This window comes from Molothrus aeneus, chromosome 3 (genome assembly GCF_037042795.1).
Source record: "Molothrus aeneus isolate 106 chromosome 3, BPBGC_Maene_1.0, whole genome shotgun sequence".
Lineage (NCBI taxonomy): Eukaryota > Metazoa > Chordata > Aves > Passeriformes > Icteridae > Molothrus > Molothrus aeneus.
The window spans coordinates 46,631,865-46,650,683 of record NC_089648.1 but is presented as its reverse complement, the minus strand read 5'-3'; the positions used below and the strand labels follow the sequence as shown (position 1 = coordinate 46,650,683).

General features: G+C 36.1%; 1 protein-coding gene across 3 annotated transcripts in view; it reads left to right on the top strand.

Moving 5' to 3' along the window:
- LOC136554676 (SAM and SH3 domain-containing protein 1-like) overlaps window positions 1-18,819 on the top strand; it is a 537,178-nt gene that overhangs the window by 129,243 nt on the left and 389,116 nt on the right. The gene's annotated exons all lie outside the window — the stretch shown is intronic.

Genomic DNA, 18,819 nt, shown 5'->3' with positions numbered 1-18,819 from the left:
AGAAAGTGAAATAATTGTTTCAAATTAAGGGTGGTAGTAGCAGGAGGGCAAAATGAACATAACTGTTCCTGAATATATTTGGTTTGGGAGAATTAATTACAACTACAAAATGGTAATGCTTTTATAGGCTGCATGAGACCTATAAGCTTGCAACAATTTTCTGGTTTATTTTTTTAGGAGTTGATTAATATTTTACATATTTGCAAATAGAGGAAGGAAGCCTGTTTGTTATATAAGACTATTTAATGCTCTGTTTTTCCCTTCACTATTTTATTTAATTTTACAGTAGTTCTGGTGATTGATTTCAGAAGTACATCTTGGTATTAAAATAATAATACTAAGTTAGCCAAAGTTTACTAAATAAAACTTTTTTCCCAAATATTGGTAATGAGATAGTAATCAACTCTACAATTAATTTGGTTCTTTTATTTTGTGGGTTGGTACCTTTTGCAGATGTTTGAGATATTATTTGGGGAAGAGGAGAATTTAGGAACATTTGCTTTTAGAAAACTTGTGACCAGTTATGGTTTCCTTTCCTGTACAGTGATATGATGCTAACTGGACAACATTCCAGAAGCAGGAGGTCACTAAGAAAGTACAAATGTATTGTTCCTTAGGAAAGCAAAAAACAGCAAACACTGCTATAATTTTGAAAGAAAAATTGTTAATTTACTGAGAGAAACTTAAGTTTTCAGGGTATCACCTGGGGTCTGGGGGTGTACCTACAATGCTACCATTGGTGGAAATATTAATTCATTAGGGACCATGTCTGGACATCTACCAACCTGAGGTGGTTTTTGTAGGATATGCTGCTCAAATCTCAGTTCATGACAGTGTAGTTGTGTGGAAATTTCTTTTTGTGCTATGTTAAAAATACCATTCTAAGCAGTATTGCTGGGATGGGGGAAAAGGCTAATTTAAATATATCATGCAGTTGTCTTTATATATCAGCATTCTCAACCATTCTTTATGTGTAACAGCTTCTTCTGAATAAAGAAACCAAATATATGCAAATGTATGAGGAGGCATCCATTGTTTGGCTGCTTTTGTGCCTGAGGACACTTTATGAAGTGTCGGTGATTACAGGTGCTTTTGTTTCGAACAGCATTTCCCCTAAAATAGCAACAATCACCAGTAAGAGGAAAAAACAAGCCTTGCCAATATCAGCTGCATAAATGAAGTCAAGGGTGTTCAAGGGCCCTTGTAGTAAAGATAGCTGGTAGGGAGATGGTCTCCTCTGGCATATGAAATCTGTTTTATTGGGGTTTTTTTTGTGAGAAAGAAGAATTCCACTTCTCACAAACCCAGTGGGAGCGACACTGCTGCCTAATGGGGGCTGACTTTAATGCCTCCACTTGAATAACCTCATCACAGTAGTGGGAGATTCAAGGAATGGGAACTTCTAACTACTGCTTGCATACAGCTCCCACTGTGCAAAAAAACTGGACAAAAGCTAAGATCAATATAACAAAAGCTAAGAATTGTTAAATAAGCTAAAGGGGTCCCTTAGGTAAAATGTTACTGTTTTTCACAAAGACAGGAATTTAAGCATTCTCCCTCTCTCCCTGCTTGCTAAGGACTCTGGCTGAGGCTGGTTGTTGGGAAGGCATGTTGTTCTTAATGATACCTTGAGCACTCCTGCCCCTCCTCCAGCTTGTGATTCCCATACTTTGGTGTTGGATATGTTGATTTCCCATTTAACCTTAGCTGCAGGTATTGAAGAATGAATAAAAAACTCTATCCTTAGACATGAATGTTTGTATAAATTTAGATGTTAATATTTAGACCTTAATACTTATCACTAACACATGTTAGAATTTGAGATTGCAAAATACATGAAAATCAAGATCATACCATCCTATTCTTTTGGTTAACTAATTTTAAATATTTTGTTACACATGATTAGGACACTTGCATGACATCACAGCTTGGATTCACTCTTAATACAGATTCTTGCTCCTAGGCCTTTTTTGCTGAGTCCTGATTTGAAGATGCTGTGTTTGTTACATATCCAGACAAGCTAGGGTGCCAAGGATGCTATTGCCTTCTCTTCCCTCAATGGCTTTTCCACAGAGGACAAACAGAATAACAACTGACTGAATGCAGTGCCCAACTTCTAGAAATGCAAACCTGGATGTGGCATCAGGTTACAATCTCATATCCAGGCAGAGAGAAGAATGTGCAACTTGGTCTCAGCATTTTAGAAATACCCTACATTTATATTAGCTCATTCTAAGGTAAATCCTTCCATCTGATTCACAGGCAGTAGCTCTCACAACAGGTTGTTCATGCTCCAAGAACTAAATTTTGTGTACAAATAGGCACAGATTCTTAATACAAGGGTGCATTTAGATAAGAAAAATGTACCTGTCCCATGACTACCTCTTAAATGAAACTAGACTCAATGATAGCCACTCTTAAGAGAAAAGGTATTGATACAAAAAATGTTGTAAGAGCGCTTTTTCTCCATTAGCTGTACTTTGTTGGACCAGCAGCAATTTTGGATACTGCTGCATGTAAAATAGGAAAATGGGAATCAAATTAATATGCTCTTCTTTACATGAAACAAAACAGTAAAGGCTTATTTAAAACAATCATAAGTAGATTTTTAGATTTTTATTTTTAAGAAAATAAGAAAAAGAGTTGATGTGAAAGTATAGCTAAATATTATTAATAGGTTGCACAGATGGAAAATGATGCAGGCTTTCACGCTGGGAGAAGAATGACTGTATAATCCAAAATCTAAATAGCAGAGAGCAAAAGAGATAGATGTGCCCAGCAATTTTTCAGTGTGCTAGGCTACTGTGAACTAAAATGTATGATAGCTCCAAAATCAATAAGAAAATCCATTTTGGGGAAATAAAAGATGAAAAAATTGTGGATAATGTTGGTTCCCCAATAGACTCTTTAAAAAGCCATTTTTAATTTCTGGTGATGCATCAAAAGAAAGATAACATCATCTTCTGTAGTGGTACTCTTCTAAGGCAGAATACATGAGTTTCTATAATGAAATAGATGAAACATCAGATGCAATTAACTTGCATCTAACCCCTTATTTTTGCATAGCAGTAAATGCCATTAGCAATTCTGATTCTTCTTTTATGATAAAGTGAATCAGCTCCTTTGTCTTATTTTGGTGTCTGTATGGAGAGCAATTAATTTCATATGAGTTTTTACCAAAGTTCTCACTGAGAAAGTTTTTATTATAATGCATATGACTTGCCAGAGAAAAATAATGTCACATGGTTTTCAATAGACTACAGTAAGTTATCCAGGTTCCAGTTGTCAGAGACTGAACCAAAAAAATAAAGTCCAGGATATGGATACAGTCTCCTTTCTACAGTGTTAAAGACAGGAAGCTGAAGAGTAGAGACAGAGAGATCTTGCAATATAAGGTACCTGCGATACATGAAATAAATTAATTTGGAGCCATATATTTTTCTGCCAATAACTAAATAGCTATCAGGAATTTGTATTGGTTTTGGATTTCTAGAAAGTCTTTTGGCATACTCTTTGATTAAATGCAAGTTTTACAAAAGTTCTACAAACACTTTCATACTGTGACCATTTTAAAATAGATTAAGAAAAATCCAATAAAGTAATAAATAATAAATAAAGACAGGTAATTCCAGACAGGAAACTCCTTGCATGAGCTATGGTCAGAAACAGTGTTTAAGAAGGCTTTTCAGTATTAGGTTAGTGAAAGAGTTGTGGAGCACACACAGCCCATTTTCTTTGTAGGGAAAAATTTCCTGGGCATCTGAGCAGACATATGACCCTAAAGAAGAGAATTAGTGATTGCAATCATGTATAGCTAATCAAGCCTTCTGCAGTGAACCATATTTGAAAATCTTCCGCATACACAGGATGTTTCAATCGACTTCTAATTTTTTCTCTCACATTTTCACAGCAGTCAAATGTTGAATATTTGCTAATATTCCCTAATCTCGTTAAGCAGAGCATGGAAGATGGTTGGTTGGGGAGAAGAATAATGTCAGAATTCTGTAAACTGAAGCTGGGCTGCTGTGGCTGCTTCATAAGAACTTGTGTTTGTTCCTCTGATGTGAGAATTGAGAATGCTCCGAGGTGCAAAACCAACATCACTTTTGTGTGAGGAATGATGCCTGATGCCCTAGAGAAATTTACAGGCTCTGTTTTTACCTTTACCAAATCAGTTGATTTTTCATTTAGTGAAAATCATGACAATGTGCTAGATACACCCAAATAATAATCTCATGAATAAAAATGTTCCTTTTTACTGGCAACATTCTTGATGAGATTTCTTTTTGAGACATCTCAGTCCCAGTGTAAAAATCACAGTTTCTTCTATACCTACACTGTCACTTGTGTTTGTGTAGCAAATGAGTATTTTCTGCAGGTTCTGCCATAAAGAAGCAACCTTATATGATTTTAGCCAAGGGAAAAAAGGAATTACCAAAGGGAAAAAACCTAGCCCTCAAATATTCAAACTGTGACAGAGGTCTTTCTTCTGACTGGTTCCAAGCAGTCATTTAATGGAGTATTAATACACATGTAATATATGCCGGCTCTCTTTCCCATTTAAGTTGTCTCACTGTAGAAAGTGGGATTTTTTCTGTCTTTGCTGGCTGAGCTACAGCCAAAGACAGCAGCACAGGGCAAGACTGTTTTATCTGCAGTAAAACACTGGCTTCAAGGCAAATTTTCTATGCCTAGTTCCATAAATTAACAGGAAATTGAGCTGAGGTTTGAAATCTTGCATTCTAACATGGCAACAGCAGTTTTCTTGATTGATTTTCACTGTCCAGCTTTGTACAGAGATGGTGGAAGGTCTAACATCAGATTAGTTGATCACATTGTCCTTTTTTGGCCTTAAAAATCTATGGATAAAAACTCTCCAACCTCTTTGTTCCCCAGTTTTCCCCTTTTTAAATTGAAATAATTCTTGTACATGTGGGTCATAGGATATGCTAGGACTGTTCAGTTTTTGTGAGTGCAATGAAAAGAGAAAGGCATTTCTTTTTTAAAATAGAAATATTGAAATACTGTTAGGGACTTGGTTTAAACATTACCAAAATATCATCTGGCTGTCAGAATTAATCTAATATGATTAACAATTTTATTATTGTGATTGCAGTGCAGGTATTTCAATACAAGTTCACAAGGGATTCCTCCTGCTTAATTTGTATGGTAATCCACAGTCATTTATTCTACTTTGTGGCTGTTTGTATGGGGTGGTTATAGTCTGTGTTAAGGTGTTTGTGAGCTGGATAGGCAGCTGGATTCATGCTCATTAAGCCTCAAAGCCTCTCAGTTTCTCCCCTGCTAGCAGCATTCAACGTGTTGTGGTTTTGTGATTTGGAAGTACAGCACTGAGGGAACTGATCTGAAACCACCAGTCTAATTTCACTTTGGTCTTTTTTCACTTGACTGATCAGAATGATTTTCAGTCACTCCAGTCAGGGCTGGAATCCCAGAGGTGAAAAGTTAGCAAGTAATCCATTTAGCCATCAGGTCCTCCAGGTGGAGTTTAGCAAACTATAACAATTATTGTATTCTCTTCTCTCTTATCGTGGCATGGCCATTGCTAATATTGTATTGGAGCTTCCATTTTAAACCATGCTTTGCAGGAGGTATGGAATTTGCTGTAAAAATTCCCTACATGATGAATCCGGACACAAAAGGTTGCAATGCAAGAACCATTTTTGGCACCAATTTAAAGATAAGCTTCAGTGACTTTTAATGAAAAATTGACTTTTCCATCCAGAATATTCTCCCTCAAAATCCAAGCACAGAAGGCACCTTCTCTGAGAGAAAAAGGTGTATTTGGTGGATATGTGTCACCATTTCTTTCCAGCTGCTGCATAAGTTGCAGAAGGCAACTTCCATATTGAAAGAAAGGTAGAATAGAAAGGAATACCTATGAAATTCCCTGTTAGTTAAATAAGATAAAATAAATACCACTATTTGTTTGACCAGCAACACCTCATTTTGTTATGCCTAAATTGCCTTTTAACCACAGAAATTGCTTCTCAGGTTTAATGGTTTTAAGTTCTTGCACTTCTTTCGGGGTGGACAAGGTAGAACTGAGAAGTCACTTGTGTGAACAGGAAGTTGTAGTTTTCTGGTTACTTGAACGTCTGGGAAGCGAACATCACAAAATTGTTTTGTTAAGTAGAAGATCATGGATTCGGAATGATTTTGGGTTTTTTTTTATAAATGCATTGTTTGAATCCCTGTTGTAGAAAAAAAAGCTCTTTTATAAATTTAAATTATATTAAAATAATATCTATTCTTAAAAAATTAGTCTTGGAAAATCACGTGTGCATGTATGACATATATTTTATCATGTGTGAACTTTTAACTCATAAAGTAACCTCTCTTGTAAACATGAAATCGTAGAAACGAAGTGGAACTTGGAAAGATTAGTTATTATTTTTAAATCTACTGTTTTATAATCAATCTTATGTTTTGTGAGGCATACATGTGAAACTGAGGGAACTAAAGAAGAACTAAAATCACTCAAAGGGGATATTTCTGAGTAGTATTCAATTTAATTTTAGTTGTCCTTTTAGGACTTGGATTTTGGTCTCATCTCCTTACACTCCTGTCACTCCCAATAAGAAAACATTTTAAGGTCAGTGGCTCTTTTTTTCCCAGTCAGCAAGCAGGATTATACCTTTAACTTGTTTTGACTCTTAATCAGGCAGATACCTTCCCAGAGATTCTTTCTCCAGTTTATCTGAAGTACTACTATTTCTCAGGATTTAATTGTCTCCAAAAAAATATAACTGGTGTGGGGGGAAATCCAGCAGGAAAACCTCCCTTCTGTTTCATGTTACTGGGCTTTCATAGGGTTGCTGTACAACCCTTATAATTGTATCCCAATTTCCAGTAAATTATGTAACATTTTAGCAGTATTAATTCTAGGTTTTTAATCTCTTAAATCCTTTGCACGGTTTTTGTATGTAGAAACAAGAAGATATGCATTAATTCTATGCACCCAGCATATCCCAGGTGTTTTCTCTTTGGGAACCAAAAAATAGGGAAAATTATCAAATAGGAGGAAATATTTTGAATGTGTCTTTCAGCATACAGAACACAATAGGAAAGCTGATGAAGCATTCCTCAACTGAAGATTCTTTCTTTATTACAAATCTTTAACACTCTTGGCTGTTAGAGGCAAAATGGATTCAATTATTTTGAAAGTGACAAACTCTAATCAATATTCAATTGTTGGTGTGCTAATTAGGAGATGACACCTTGTCTCTATTATTAGTACAGGCAGTTTGTGCAGAAATTCTTTCTGTTTTGACTGCTGAGTCTCCATTTAAGGGACTGACTCACTAGAGAAGCACCAGCACTTGCCTTCTTGGAGCTTTAGGTTAGCATTTGACTAGCCAACACTCTCAAGAAACATGAAATTTCTCAGAAGAAATATTTCTGTGGGATTATGTTACATGAAACACTTTAAAGAGCCTTTGTTTATTCATTAGGCAAAGACAAAACTGCAGAGTTGTTACCATATCTGCCTGAGCTTGTTTCTGAAGGGCAGGTGTGTTGCTTTGGAGTCCTTGACTTCAGTGAAAATTTGCTTGGGTTATTTGTGTGTGATGTAGTTGGGATGGTCTTTCTATGAAGATGACTCCCTTCTAAATTCATGTCTGGTCTGTTTTCAAACTGTTAGGCATTGTAAATAATTTTGTGTTTACTGAAGGCACATTTTAACTTAGGAATCAGGGTGGAGAAAAACAGGAATTGGAATTATTTCTCACAGTCATAAAAATCTAGAAATTTATATCCTATCAAGTGATTGATGTATTGTTTACACAAGTAATTTTTAAAAATTTTGATAAATTTAGGAGACTGTTAATGTGCTTCTGAAAGCTCATTTGTTAAATTAGGGCAATAGAAATAAACCATATATTGAGGAGCATCATCCAGAAACTTCTAGTTATATGGATTAGTTCTAGGTGGTTTGGAAAGAGCAGGGATTTGTCTTGATGATTCTTGTGGCTGCCTTCCAATTTGAGATATTTTAGGATTCTATGAAATGGTTTCAGTCAATTATTCATAATGAGGCAAAGTCAAATGCAGGCTCATTGTAACCTGCAGGATGTAAGTAAGTACTGGAGCTCTGCAGCAACACACTTTTTGAGAACCTCCCTGTTCCTACAGATGTTGGACTCTTGATACATTAAAAAATTTGTATTCTTTCTAAAAGTATTAGGGTACTTAACTTTTTTTTCTTAGTGGGAAGCTATGTAGTTCTAGAAGATAGGTGGTACTTAATAATCTATTATTAATTAATCATTAATAAATAATATTCTATGTAATAATACATTAAACATAAAAATGGTATATGCTACATAATTACATAATAGTTTTTATATTTAAAATAATTTGATTTATTATATTATTAATTATTATATTTCTTATTATTAATAAAGACGCATTAATTGTGATACTTGAAGAAAGCAGTGTGTGATGTTAGCATTTTTAGCATCATGGCAAAAAAATCAGCCAGTTGTTTTAAAAATCTATAAATTCTGCAAAAGATGTTTGAGTACCATCGCTTTTTAACCCCAGTATAACCCTAGTACCTTTTTTCCATGGTGGTTCCATCTGTGTTTATGTCTTTTTTTTTTTATTTCCCCAAGACTTTCCTGCTGGGCTACTAAATGTGCATTGCGCTACAGCTTTGTGTATTTTTAAAAGTATTAAATGTTAATTTGGGTATGTGCAGTTCAGCCTTACTAGTGTTTCCTTGTTTTATGATACTGCTTTTCTCCTCTGAGTACAAGGGGGAGCAAATGAATGTTGCATGTGGAAAGGGAGGAATGAGAATGGGAGCTTTTGCTCATCAGGGAAGTGATGGAGTATAACCCACTATAGCTCAGTATATTTTCAGATACAGCCTTTTGCCTGGCGACTCTGTCTTACACCTCCATGCAGAGATGGAAGTTCTCAGTATTTTTACCACTTTCCTGAGCTTTTATCTGTGATTTAGCTGGGCAACACTTAATTAAACTCCATTTCGTCTCTTAACGCTTCAGGTATTATTATGCGGCTCCCTTCAAGAGGTAATTTGTAGGCTGTTTATCAAAGCTGTGAATTTAATAATATCAGAGACATGCTACTGCACTCTCACTTAATAAGATGTATTGACATTTCTTATGAACAGAATTTTCTCTCCATAAGTATGTTCATCTGCTGAATATTGTGGGCTTTCAAAATAAGTAAAAAACCCCACAATTATTTAGTCATAATTTTCCCTTACCTTTACCACCTTCATAGTTAGATACTGTTGCCTAAAAGCAGAACTTGAATGCTGCAGTACTTTCATTGCAACAGGAAAACCATGTTTCATTTAGCAGTGTTACCTGCAGCATCCAGCTAATGGTTCTGTTTTTAGGCATGAGGGAAATGACAGGGGTGCTCTGTCAAACTGTTGGACACACAAATAGTCTCTGTTGTGGTTCCAGAGCAGCACTGATAACCTAATGCAATAGAACAGGTCAAACTCAGAATTCCTGTGGAAAGTGGGCATGACTTGTTACAAAGTTGGGAATTTTTTTAGGAGAGAGACTTCTCAGTAAAAATAATCATTGTAGGAAGAGCAGATGCTTTCTTTAATATAATGTAAAATTATTCAGTTTTTTTCTATATAGATTCACACTAATATGTAGCACAATTACAATGTTTGTGCTTTCCTTAACTATTGTCTATAGCTCTGCTTTTTGTACAATTTGCTCTCCTTTCTCTAATTCTTCCTGCTGCATTCAGGAGGTCTGCTAAGATTACATATCTAAAATACCATAAATGCAAATAATGAAAAAAGTTTGTGGAAGGAAGTATAGAAAAAAACCTTCAACTTCCCAAGTCTAACACCTGCTTCCTTTTTTTTTAGCTTTTCTCTCCTTTAACTTTCAGAAAAGGAGTAGAATGACGACAGGATCACCTTGCAGATATTATACAATCAGCAGTGAGTTAAGTAATTTAAATTTAAGGCTCATAATATGAGGTTAGGTATGTACATTAATGCTAATGTCCTTGGAAGCATTGTGGAAGAGCTGTGGTATTTTTTAAACAATAATTATTCTTGATTAGTCAATCCAAATTTTTCAATAGCATTTCATTTTATACTTTTATTTTATAGATTGTTCAACTTGCACATTTTGGGGTGGTTTAGCTACCTCTTTTTTTTTTTTAAGAAAGTATTAATTAATTATTAAAACATTGAGAACCAATGACTGATGTTTATGGTATGGACAGTCCAATTCTTGTATTGTTTTCTCTTTTAATAAATGTCTACAAAGATTCTATATTTGTTTAATGTGTTACTGATGTACATGAGACAAGAATTATTATGGGTTCTGCTCTACAGGCTGTGGCCTTGGATGCTGTTATTTGAAAATTCCTGGCATAGATTGTCTTTGCTTATGTAACAGAGTACTTTCTCTGAGCAAATGCAGTTGTGAACTGGCAGCAGAATCTCTGATAAACTAGCTCTAGCTAGGCACTGTGACAGAAGATACTGTGTCTTGGAAAGAGCCTCAGAAAAACTGGCCTGTCCTCATCTGCACTATCCTGTAACTTCATCTGCTGCCTCAGTGACTGTAGGTACTGCTACAATCACAAAGTCAAATCCAGAGGGCTTTCTCACTTACAGTCCTCCGAGACATTTCTCAGTACTGCATTTGATCTTGGGTTTCATTTGCGTTGGGCTGGGTACACACAGAAGAAGGCACCCCAGGATTCCCAAATGGGACTTTTGCTGCAAGTTACCTAAACAACAAAAGAGGAGCTGAGATGTTTGATCAGCTCAGCAGATGAAATTATGCAAGGACAGCATAACTAAAAGTAGACCTGTAGAGTATTCTACAGAATATCTTTAGGTCATCCTAAAATGCTCCTTTGGATTAACCCTGGTAAATCAGTGTCAGGATATAGCAACCAGAGGCTTGGATCTGAGCAAACAAATCAGTTACAAGATTACTGTATTCTTTGTAGGTGATGTATTCAGGAGAGGGAAAAACTTCAAAGAGAATTAGTCACTACCTTTCAGTTTTACTAATTAGTTTAGTAGACTTGCAAATGTGTTTGTTTCTCAAATGTCTGTCTGTTCTCACATGAGTGTAGAGTTCTATTGTCTCATAGAATGTAAGAGTACATCAAGTGAAGAAATTGTTGTTGACCACAACAAAAGAACAAGTCAAGCTTAGTGTGAAACCAAATGCTGGCCATGTGCTCTGTCTCTTCTATGTCAGAGCTTACTTATGTGAAGGACAGATGCACTCTTATTTTGTGACCGGATTTTATTTCTCCTCTTCTTTGAATTCTACAAATTTGTTACTTTGTAGGGAAAAAAGTGACTTTATATTCCTCTGTAGACTTAACTTCTCCCTACTGATTGTACTTCTCAGGAGACTACTGTGGCAGATCACTAGTTCCCTGGCTTTTAGGGCTGCCAGCATAGTTCTCCAGCTTGTAACACTCTTTGGCTTCCTCAGCTCTGGACACAGTTGAATAACTAATTTATTACTGCTAGAGGAGCTGAGAAGCCTGGAAAAGCTTCAGGTTTGCTATTGTCAAGGGCTGTTCTTGATCCTAGGCTCATTATTCCAAGGCCTGAATGTTTTCTTTTTCTCAATGGTTACGATGGTATTTTCTCTTCTGCAGCATCTCAGACCCTGGGATTTCCACAGGCTTGGTGTTAACACCCGTCATCTTCTGTCCAGCCATGTAGCTCAGCACTGAGCATCATAGAATATTATTGAGTTGGAAGGGCCCCACATGGATCAGAGTATCCCCCGGGCCCTGCAGAAAACAACCTCAAAAATCACATATCGTGGCTGAAACTGCTTACAGTATTGGCCAAGCTTATGAGTTAGTTCTGTGTCGAATTTTGCACTACTAAACTTCATGAAAGATATGAAATTGAGAAAGGTGGCAGCTCCAGTTGCACTTGAAACAGCATGAGGTAAACTTGTCACTCTGCAGATCCAGGCCCTTAGCTGATGATTTTGCTCCTCTTTCAACTTTGAAAAGAAACCACAGTGCTCTCTCCAGGCACTTCTCTGTCACAGATCTCATAGAAATAGCCACTGCACTGAGTCATTTCCTAAAGATAATAAAGGAGGCATTTTCCTCATATAATCAGTTCATCACTCACAGTGTCCTTAGAAGGCCTCTATGGCTCCTGAAAAACCTATATGGTTCTTCAGGAGCCATATGGGCCTTCTAAGGATTTCTATAGGATTTCTAAGGCTCTCTGCACCATGAATTTCTTTTAAACAAAGTTAAACGATCCTACTGTTCTAAGGCCTCTGTCAGAGGAACTGCAGTACATGTTTGCCTTTGGACCTCTGTTTTTCCAGTGTCAGTCAGTAGAAACCAAGAAGTACTTCAGAAAATCACTAGAAAGCAAGTACTTCAGAAATTTAATAATGGTACTTCTTCTTTTAATAGCAGTGGCTCTTCTAATTTATGTGGCACTCCTCATCATGGGCTTTCCATGCTTAGTCTGCCTCTGAAAATGCTGTTTAAGCACTCATGAAAGGATAAATTGCAAAGATATGTATACATGGACAACTGGGGAGAGGTATCACAACTTTTTTGATAACATACAACAGCATTAGAAAAACTCATCTGTTGACAGAGTGGTGTAAGCACAATGAAGTCATGGGGCACAATGGCACCTTCCCCAGAAAAAGGAGTATGAAAGGACTCCAAAGTCACAGCTGAGAAAGAAGAGAGATCTCAGATGGTAACATTTAAGGAATGGCCCATACACTGGACTGTATGCTGGGATATGTACATGAGGGATGCAAAATGATTCTGTGGCAAGAGACTACTCAATGAAACAGTCTGTGCGCTTTCCTTCCCAAAATCATATTCCCAATTCTGTACTTTGCTTTAGATCAAGTGATTTTATCACAAGAAGGTGAATCAATAGATCTTGTTAAATCATCAGAAAACTTTCCTTCTGCTTTTTCTGTGCTGGCAGAGTTAGTTTTCCAAAGGATGAGCCAACTGAACTAACTCACCATGTAGTTGTATAATTCCCTTTATCTGACACAAGGCAGAGAAACAAGAATCCTTGACACAAAAATGCAGAAAAAACTGAATTCTTTTTGGCTGTAAAATCTATTCAAAAGCTAATATCTAAAAGTGAGGTAGCCATTGCTCAAGGACTCAGTCATTAAATCTTTCTCCTAGGGCCCCTTAAAAAAAAAGTCGATTTCGTAAAAAAAAAAAAGATCTTATGCAAATAATGTGACACATGAATGAAAAAACCTCACAAAACCATCTATTAACTTGACATTTTTTATATAATGAACATTTTACATATTTTTCAATAAAATACATGTTATTGCGGGTGTTCTGTAGTACCTATTTTCTGGATACCCATCTCTTTATTATTTTCATGCTTGTTTTCTTCTAATCACACATAGACTGTATTATGGATCAGCTCTGCTTTGAGCCAGACTCCTAAACTTTTTTATTTTACATGTGTTCATTAATATTTACCTGAACTAAGTTCTGAAAGGAAATAATCTTTATGCTTTTCTGATGCAACAGTGCATTCTGTAGTCTCTTGTGGTGGTACTATTCACTCAAAAATGAAAATATAAATTCATTACAAGATAGGGCCCATTACATTTTTAAAACTCAGGTTAGAAGCTGAAGGCTTTTCCTTAAATGTACTGCAGCTGTCCTATGATCTTGTGAATCAAATTCTAGGTTGCTGAAAATGAAATGAAGCAATTTGTTCTTTCCAGCCAACAAGAAATAAAATTAAGTCAGATGTCACAGCTTGTAAATATTACTATCCTTGTCCTTTGAGTAAAAGAAGCAAAATCCAATCCCAAATTTCCTTCTCCTTAGCTTGTGATGTCTTCTAAGGCTACAATGTCTTCTAGTCATGTACTGTAGTGTAGCATTTGAGGGGTATTTTTTCACATGTGCTTAAAAAATTTAGCCGCAGAAACATGTACTATTCCTCAATTATATGTAAGAAGAAAGATGAAAGATAAGCATGTGCAATAGAAAAGTATGCATTTCTAGAAATGTTGGAAAAAATTCTTGAGATGAGAAGCCTGTAGGAAACGTAAATTTATTCTTCATTTTGATGTTTTTACATTTTTACATTCCATTGTAAAAACTGAAATATGGGAGCTATTAAATGACAGTTGTAAACTCCTCACAAAAAATATAGAAGGTTTTAACTCTCTGCTAGGCCACAAGGTGAACTCTTGAGAATGTTGTGTTTTCTCAGAGCTGATCCCAAGGAACTCTGTTTATGCTATAAATCAGAAATAAGAATTGTGTGCACAGCAGCATCTTACTCAAATATTCTGAAAATATCTTCAGTTATGTCTCTAGGAAAATATTCTCATCAGCTGCATGAAAACAGCAGTTAAAATACATCAGGACACTGCCCTCATTGTCCTTTTCCAGATTATGTCAGTGATGGTCAATGCACTGAAAGCAGAAACAGAAGCAAAGGCTCTTTTTCTTCCTTTAGTTTGGAAATCTGACAAGGACAGGCTGTGCTCTCTTATCCATTAGTGTAATTTTATGTTTCACAACTGGAAGAAGATACCTTTATATTCAAATAACTTCTTCCTCTGTGTCTACCAGAGAGTGTCACCTTTTCGTTTTCTTTCTGTAGCCCAAAATACTTTGTCTGTGGCTTACTCAGCCTGCTGAATAATATTCATACTACTTTTTGTTCTTCCTATATTGTCCTACTCAATTGTCTATTCCTTTAATTCTCTGTGCCCCCCATGGGATAATCACAGAATGTGCTCAGCCTGGCATGGTGAGAGAAGGACTTGTTCAGCCTTCTTCTCTTGCACTTTTCCTGATGAATTGCTGAGGTACTTTTTTTCCTTTGGTTGTGCAGCCACCATGAGAGTGATATCAGGAAAAGCATTAAACTCTAGCCCATGGTAAGGGCCGGTGTAAGTACCAGCATGACATTCGGGGACTATTTTGAAGATGGCTAGAGATGTCTGGTATAGATTTGGGAAAACCAAAATGTGGAAGCGATACCTAATGATGTGAAAGTGGGATCATATTTTCAGTGTAAGGAATACAAATGGAAGAAAGGAAGGATTTGGACCATGCTGGATAACAATGGGGATTGTTCTGGAGAAACACAGAGGGAGGTAGAAATAGGTCTAATGATAGGCCCAGGAATTGCAACATGAGAAAATAATGGTAGTTGGGACCAATAAAGGTTTGCATAACAAAGGGAAATAAGAGGAAATAACTGCAATTAATACAGTTAGAATGGAGGAAGATTTCAAATAAGATGGACACAAAGAAAAAGAAAGGGAATGTGCAGGAAATGAAACCAAATTTTTTCCACATTCAATGTTAAACTACTAAGTAGCTCAACTGTAATGATTCTGAAGAAAAAAGAGAAAAGAATTGGACAACTTGGATTAGAATGTGTGGATGCACATTAGAAACAGAACAGCAGCAGTATTTTTGGGAGATGTGGAGCAGCTGTTCTGCAATGTCCAGTTTTACTCCTAAATTCTTATGTTTATAAATTCTTTATTTATATATTCTATAATTCCTCTATCTTCCTGGTGATTAAGTTTCTTCTGGACAAAGTTGTGTTTAAGGTCAAACCAAATGTGGAAACAGTGCAGTGGTCTTATCCAAAGCTTTATTACACACACTTTGGTGGAAGGTCTATTCAGAGCTTGCACTTGTGGGGGGGATAGAATGTAAGAAAATAAAGAATAGTGCAGAAGGTAGTCTCACCCCTGAGAAGTTGCAGCTGTACTGATCACCAAAGATTAGGAACAAACCTGCCCTTAACAGGCCACAGCTGTGTCCAGTGAGGATGAGTGCTATAAAAGAGTGGGTTAGCTGGGTGAGAAGAGAGTTGGAGTTTGTTGGTTGTGATGTGAAGAAGAAAGAGAAGGAGTCAATGCTGTGAGGAGCTGCCCATGAGAAATCACTGAGAAGGTATGGAACTTTTGCAATAAAATGACAACACTTGTGATCAAAAAAAGTCAAGTCAGACAAAGGTCATAACATGCAAAAGGAACAGGATAATAGCAGATGTAATTTGTCCCTGCGTGCACGTACCATGTCATGCTGTGATGTCCTTTTCTGGAGAAAACAAGGGAGGGTTTGTTGTTTATTCCGTGCTTAGTTCTTTCCATGTTGCCATATATTTTGTTGACAACCACGTGTCTAGTTTTATGGAGAACTTAGCTTTTGGCTAGGTTTTAATTAAATCAAGAATATTAATTAATATATTTACATCATAAATGCATGAAGTGTTAGTATTTTAATATCAAATTACTAGTTATGAAATGTTCTCCCAAAAAGCACAGGAAGGCATTAAAGCTAGCTTTTACTGCCGTGTAGAACATCAGTGCACTAAAGTAGCCGAACACAGCATTTTATATTGCTCCTCTGGTAGCTCTTCCACGTGTGCTGCCATTAGTCATGGAGATCAAAATATTCTGAGAACTCATCTTGCTCTACCAGGATTAAGCAGGCTCAGCTGTGTTGTCAGCTTCAAGGTTGTCCCATGCTATAGGTAGGTAGCCATGGCATGGATGGTGAACAGCAAGCTCACTGCTCTAGCAGCCTAGTGCACTGTCATGAAAAATTTAATGTCTTCTGTTTTTTCTCAGTTTTTCAGGAATTTCATTGTCACAAGTAGGCAAGGGATCAGGATTTTTTTAGTCACAGCACAAGATGCTTATGGATTAATTAATTTATTAATAAATAAATAAAGTCTAGTGTTGTAGCAAAACATCCTGTTCACGCTGCTGCCAGGTAATGCTGCTAAAAAGAGAAGGAAAACTTATGCTGTGAGGTACTTTTGGTCTTAATACTTTAGATTAATATTTATAAATGCAATTAAATAATATTTTTAGTTCTCTTCCAGTTAATGGCAGTATTAATAATTTTTAGTGTCATATTTCTCAAATCCACCTTCTGTAGTTTTGCTTATGTGTTTTAAATTATTTTCAGTGCATGCCATGCTTCTGTAAGTAAAAAATACACATTTATTTAATTTTTCTCTCCTTTAAATCTCAAATTTATTTCCAGTTATTCACAGTGACTCTTTTCTCCATTATTTTGTCTGCTTGTCAGCAAAGAGCTTTGGCAATTATTTCCTTGGGAGATCTGCCTCAGGCTGTAGCATTCTGAGACTGTAGTTCTTGTCTATTCAATTCTCACTTAAAAGCAAAAGAGTTAGGGTTTAACTGTGAAAAAGCACTTTTCTGAACTGCTTTTCCATTTTGAAGGTAAAATTAATCATATGATCTTAAAAGGGAAACACACATATTGAAATTTAGATTAAGTTATAGGTGTAAATTATAGGATGCCTTTGTTAGGCTTTCCTAGAAAGAGAAGGCTTCAGAATTTCTAGTATTTGTATGAAGTTTTATGTTTTTTGTAGTATTTCCTTACATTTGGTATTTTGTGTAGCTGCTTCATTCCTCAGCTGTCAGATACCTGTCAGGCCTGAAGTTGCATTCCAGTTAATTACTTCGATTGGGAATAGGTACATATCTTCCATTGTTTTTCAGTACTGGATTAAAGAAGAAAGCAATGTGTGGAGATGGAATGTCCTTTCTCAGATAAATTCCTATAGGCAAAACTAAAACATGGTATATACTTAAACATTGTAAAGACTGGCATGTCAGAAAATTTTTAAGTATTTGGATTCTTTTTAGGACATGGTATACTCAGTTTTGTCCACTGTCTAGCCAAAGATTTTGCCCTTGGAAAAGATCTCTGTTACCAGCATTGCTACTCCCCTTAAATGACTCCTTACCCTGTTACCCTGTGGGGTTTTATCCTGGCTTTTTTTCTTTTTCTCTCTCTTTTTTTTTTTTTTTTTTTTTTTTTTTTTTTTTTTTTGTTACTTCTGGTGCCATTCTGATATGAAAAACCATCTGTGCCTTTTTCAAAGCTTTTAGATCATTTCCTTTGTAAAATCTTAAGGCACGTGCAGGAACTATGAGTTCATTTATGACTTTGCAACTGTTCAAGGTGTTGCATCTTTCTGAATCTGCATTGGACAAAACATTTCCATGAAATGTTATTTGAATGTTAAAATAATTACAGTACTTTAAGTTATAGTCTGTGCATTTTTTGTGAAAACATGCAGAATTATGGTTCAGAGTTTATTATTTTATAATAGCCTCTAATTATATTATTGTTTGCAAAAGCAAGGTGGTGTTTGTACTTGCAGCAATTTGAAAATTATAATTTTCCTGCATAATAGCCTGGCCGGAGTAAGACAAAACTGACCCCAACAAAGTGTCTAGCCTGTGAGAACTCCAGCATAGCACCTTTGAGAAAGAGGAAAGGGAATGTGTTCAGCTGCAAGCTGAGGCATGTTGAGGTTTGTTTGGAATTCAGACCTCTCTTTTCAGTGATGCTCAGTGTGTACTTGAGGTAGGAGCACATTCATCCTGGTCAATTTGAGAATTACTGTAATTTTCTTTTACTACACTACTCCATGCCTGGTAAATTGCTTTATGATACAGAAATAACGTAACACATTGCCTTTGTCATATACAAGACTTTTAGCCCCTGAAAGATGTGATTGATTGGCACTTAATAAATCCCATGATAATTTCTAAAAGGACAGAATGCTAAAATATAACAACTTCATTATCCTCACAGCATCAGCTGAATTCACTTTCTTGTTAGATTTGACTAACACAGTAATGCTGTTAAAAATATGTCTGGGAAATAGGTCTTTAGCAGATAATATTTTTGGATGCTGGCCAATAGATTAAGAGTGTTCAACCCTTTCTCTTCCAGGGCTGTTAAAATCCAGTT